We start from the raw sequence: 5,517 nt of genomic DNA, 5'->3' as shown, positions 1-5,517 counted from the left end.
GCTAATTCAGAGCTACAGACTAGTAAGTAGCCTGGAAACTCTGACTCCAAATAACTTAGCAGCCAAATATCATTTCTAAAGAGGGCTCCATTAATTTATTTCACTCATTCCGTATTAACAGGCGCAGATTGTCCCTCTGTTCTTCCACACTCCGTATGTACATCTGCATAAGCTGCAGCACAACCAATCAAATTAAATGTAGAAACTTACAAAAACGAGGCGGGGCTCCGGGGCTGGGGGAGCGAGAGACGAAATAAGTCCCCAAATATGCTTCTGCGAATCATTTCTTTTGGCTACATAGATTATGAACTTTTAAATATAAAACGAAATGCAGCTTGCAAAAGATGCAAGAAGAGAATACTGGATGGAGATGGTGATACCACTTGTATGCTATGATTTCTCATAAATCCTGTCCTTCTGCCTCCAGCCGGTGGACAGCGAGCAGAAAGCAGGTCCTGAACCTGAACTCTTTCTCTCTGTCCCATCATAATGCTGAACCAGGTCCAGTTCCATCACAGGATGGATGGTGTATTTGAAGACATCTACGTTGGGAAATTATATTGACAGTAAATAGATCGTTTGCTGCAGTCAGTGCATTAAGTCTATGTTTTTTCAGCTATAACAATTCAAATGGCGACATGATGGTCACATGTTGCACAGAATCCATTTCCAAGTGGCTTAGTTTTGGTAGAAAAACAAATTAAAATCCAGTAATTTTGCTATCCTTCAGAAATTTCTGTAAAAGTAAAAAATATACAATTGTAAGGACCCTGAAGATAACACTGAGTGGGGTAGTTAACCCACAATGCAGCCCATTATTTTGTGTCTTGATTGGTGATTCTAGGAAGCTTTATTCACACATGTATTTTTCAGTACTCAGATGTGAAATAGGCTGTAGATTTAACCCCACACTGACAAATATTACTTTTACCGTCACATCCAAATTCAAAACCACTGTGCTTTATTTGCAATGAGTGCGTTGTGTGTTTGATTTTTGCATGTGTTTTATCTGTTACACCAGACCAAATACAGAGTCTGTCCCAGTGAAAATTTGTGTTTAGAAAATCTGGCCCATATTTATGGAGAACTGAAACTAACATAATTAGAAATAAAAGCAGAAAAATAGGTAAATGCAACAGAGCTTCCTGATTTTACTTGTGATATACGTTTTATATACTTATATTTTCTGAAAACTATGGTTGTTTTAGTGTTAGTATTTATGATTAGTGGGAGTAACTAAAGTCAAATGTAATTCATGAATGGCTGCAATTGATTTTCTGTCATCTGTTTACCTCTGACAGATTTACAGAATACCAGATGAACAAGAGGGTCACAAATGAACTTCAATAGCCTTCCATATCACAATTTCTGGACACTAGTTCTGGGCAGTACAGTATGTGATGGCTTTCTGCTGTGAATGATTCAAACGCCTTAATATCTGACTTGGTTATTGGCTGCAATCTGCCCCGGTCTATTGTGGAAAATAAGAGTTTTCAACACTTTCTGACAGTAGTTGACAGCAACTACAGCCCAATATGTCACAAAACAATGAGATCAAAAATAGAGGCTCGTGCTGCAGAGAAACATTTGATGTTAAAAACTCAGCTGAGCCAGACTGATCATGTTTCAGTGACGGTGGACGTTTGGTCAGAATGAAAGATGAGGGGTTTCCTTGGCATCACTCTGCACTGGATACAGAATGAAACTGAGAGGGTAGGGCTAAAATCAAAACTGTTGGCCTGTGAGCGCTTCAAAGGCTCGCACACAGGTGAAAGAATCTGTGAAAAGTTTGAAGCTGCATGCGATGAATACAACATCAATCTGGATTACATTTATAAGTGACAATGATGCCAATATGTGAAAAGCATTCACTGTGTGCTTTCCCACTGAGCAAGGCGAGGAACCTGATGATGGCCGTCATCTTGATGACCCAGAGCTCTGGGATGACTAAACCTTGGAAGATCAGGAAACAGTCAGTGCTTCTATGGGGGAGAAACATCGCCTGCAATGTTTTGCTCAGACACCAGCTGGTGGTGAGAGATGGCCTGGCAGAGACCAAAGTGGCATCTCCTCCCCTTTCAAAGTTATCTAAGCTCAGCTCACTACTGCATACAAGCACAACATTGATGTGTTTGAAGCTGAACTTGGAGACCAGAAAAGCATCCCTGCTTCTGTCCTCACAAGATGGAACTCAACAGTGAGACAGGTGAAGGCGGTTCTTCAGTGTGAGCATCTGGAACTCTGTGCTGTTCTTGAAATGGCCGCACACAAGGATTTGTTATTCACAGCAAGAGAGTGGAACTTGTTGAAGCAGATGGTGGACATCTTGAAGTCTTTTGAAGAAGCAACTGATTTGAGACAAGTTGAGAAAGTAGTCACGATCAGTGCTGTTGTTCCATCCCTGCTGTCTCTCAGTCACCACCTTGAGAAACTAAAGCCTCAGGTCCGTTTCCTAAATGGTCTGGTCAGGAGCCTCCTGGAATCTTCATCAGTGTGCGAATAGCGAGAGCAGAAGAAGGGATCACTGCACCCTTTACAGATCCAGCATTTTCTCTGTTGTGGGTGGAGCACCATGCGTTGGGCGGTCAGGACATGAAGAGAGAGATGACACAAAAAGTTAAAGGTAAAGACTGCCACTTTACCAGTGGCAGTCTTTTGGTCTTTTGCAAATGCAATGCAGAATAGTTAACTGAAATACAATATCCTCAATTGCAGAATCCTACTTTTGGATACATATGGAGACATTGGGGTTCAGTTTTCCTTTTGGTTATAGGAAGATCCTATCAGGTATAGGAGCAGCAGAAATCGACAGTTGTAACAGGAAAGGAGGAAAACGGAGAGAGAGAGAGAAAACTAGTTTATTAAAATTAATTTCTCCAATGCTGCAAAGAGGAAACAGGAAGCGAGGCAAAACCATTTGCAACTGATGTCACCATGATGTCAACGCAGACACTATTAATATGTCCCACCAGAAAACCAGCCACACAAATTGCTCCGTCAGTCTTTTGGTGCTTATATTGTATAAAATATTTAGTTGATGGCGCATACTACTGTTAACACAGATCATAAACCTATGATATATAGAAAGCACAAAATGTTCTTCATTTGATTAGCAATGCAAATAAAATATGCTCTACAAAGAGCATAATCACATTCTTAATTCCTTAACTTGTTTACTTTACAGAGAAAAATCATTTTTCCATCAGATCATGTGCAACAGTGCAATCAAAAACATCAAATCTACTGGAAGGGTCACCATGGACCAACATTCCTTCACAAAGACTAAATGTTTTCAGTCTGACAAGCTCTGAAGCCAGAAGGCTTTCTCCTCTGTTCTTAATTGTAGCTCAGCATGTCTACAATGCTATCTGCCTTGCCTGTTTGTGGCTTTTTGCACCTATGTGCTGTGATCTCTGTCTATTCTAGTTATGAGTAATTTCTCACCATCAGAGTTTTGAAAATGTCTGATAAGTGATGGCAGGTCCTTATCTGTACCATCTTCACAGCCAAAATAGCATAGCATCCGATTGTCTAGTTCAGGGGTGTCAAACTCCAGTCCTCAAGGGCCGCTGTCCTGCAACTTTTAGATGTGCCTCTGCTGCACCACACCTGAAAAGAATAATTAGGTCATTAGCAAGGCTCAGGAGAACCGATCTACACAGGGAGGAGGTAATTAAGCCATTTCATTCCACTGTTTTTTACCTGTGGCACATCTAAACACTGCAGGACAGCGGCCCTTGAGGACTGGAGTTTGACACCCCTGGTCTAGTTGTAAGAGTTACATTTATGACAACTAAAGTTGTTTCAACTTGTCCAGTCTGTAATAGGTTAAATATATTTAACATACACACAGCTTAAAAATATACTTCATTAAAATAATTGTACAGGGTGCAGTGGTGGCGCAGCGGTTAAGCACAACTCATATATATTTCGCACGGAACGGTACGGTTGTGTTCGCATTACAACTTGCGACCGGTGTTATAGATCAACTGGTGGCTAAATCAACTGGTGGTGGCAGCTGGAAAAGACTGATGTTTCTGTGGGCGTGGCTTTTTAGGACCCCTTTACCGAACCAGGAAGTAAACAATGCAATAAGCTTAAAGAACTACAAATCTTTGCAAAAATACTATCCAATTCCATAAAACAACCACTAAGATCTCGGGAATAACTAATTAGAAGGAATTTATTGGTCTAATATGGTATGTTGCCTTTTTTTTTTTAAAGTTCATCTGCAAAACCATCAAAACATGTAAATTACGCAGAACTTGTCCTGACTTATGTGTTGCTTCAGAGGTTGAAACTCGTCAAAGGAAGATCGAAATAGATCTCGATGTGGAATGAGCAGATCTCAAAGCAAAGCTGACATAAATGTTGAAAAGCCTTGGGATTAAAAATGAAATGTTTAAAAAGATCGACTGGCTGTGTAATTTTTCCACATATTCCTCATATTGTGATATTTCAAATAGGTATCCACAGAAACTATAGCGAAATCTTTTTAACTGTTTCTGTAATGTTACACTTTATTTCCTAGCTCATTTACAGAAGACATGGCTACCGCAGATCTATGTGGCAGTGTCATTTCTTCCTTATTGTTGTTTTTTCTCGTCTTTATTCTTTTCATCAAGTGACCGTAATTCTCAACCATATGAGACATCGCTGAAAAAACAATTGTCTTATATACTTTTACATCAGAAACAGGTTAAAATCTTCACTCGAACTGAGATTCTGAAAGTGCCACCAATTAATCCAGGCCAGGCCGCGGGGTGTCCGTTATATGACAATCAATGACAGCTAGGAAATAAAGTGTAGTGTTACAGACACAGTTAAAACGATTTCACTATAGTTTCTGTGGATACCTATTTGAAATATCACAATATGAGGAATATGTGGAAAAATTACACAGGCAGTCAATCTTTTTAAACATTTCATTTTTAATCCCAAGGCTCTTCAACATTTTTGTCGGCTTTCAGGGAATAATCTTTACTTTGAGATCTGCTCATGCCACATCGAGATCTATTTCGATCTTCCTTTGACGAGTTTCAACCTCTGAAGCAACACATAAGTCAGGACAAGTTCTGCGTAATTTACACGTTTTGATGGTTTTGCAGATGAACTTTTACAAAAAAGGCAACATACCATATTAGACCAATAAAGTCTTTCTAATTAGTTATTCCCGAGATCTCAGTGGTTGTTTTACGGAATCGGATAGTATTGTAATGATTCTGTGTTTTAGTTCTGCTGGTGTGGATATGGTTATGTGTATTTGTTGTATGTTACATTGTGATCTTTATTATGTGTATAAAGTTATAGGCTTCCCCTGACTGACTCTGCTGACTCCCACTCACATGACAGAGATCTGTCATGTGGGCGGGGGATCAGGGGAGCAGCAAGAGGGACCGGAAGAGGAGGGAGTTCGGTGTGTGTTAGCAGGAAGCTAGTTCAAAAAGCGCTACGGGTTGTTGGAGGTGTGGGCTGCGCCTCAAAATAGCAGCTCGTTTCTACGACTAATAAACCCGT

The 5,517-nt window shown here is 40.1% G+C and overlaps 1 long non-coding RNA gene across 1 annotated transcript in view; it reads right to left on the bottom strand.

Annotated features, from left to right (window-relative positions):
- Positions 1–943: 943 nt before the first annotated feature.
- Positions 944–5,517, bottom strand: part of LOC106946234 (uncharacterized) — an 18,740-nt gene continuing 14,166 nt past the window's right edge. The window contains exon 3 of the long non-coding RNA XR_001424725.1: positions 944–954. This is a non-coding gene — a long non-coding RNA (uncharacterized LOC106946234). The remainder of the gene's footprint in view (positions 955–5,517) is intronic.

This window comes from Poecilia latipinna, unplaced genomic scaffold, assembly GCF_001443285.1.
Source record: "Poecilia latipinna isolate Pla-1442-1.1 unplaced genomic scaffold, P_latipinna-1.0 Scaffold182, whole genome shotgun sequence".
NCBI lineage: Eukaryota > Metazoa > Chordata > Actinopteri > Cyprinodontiformes > Poeciliidae > Poecilia > Poecilia latipinna.
Note: the sequence above shows the minus strand (reverse complement) of the source record. Positions and strands in the feature narration are given on the sequence as shown.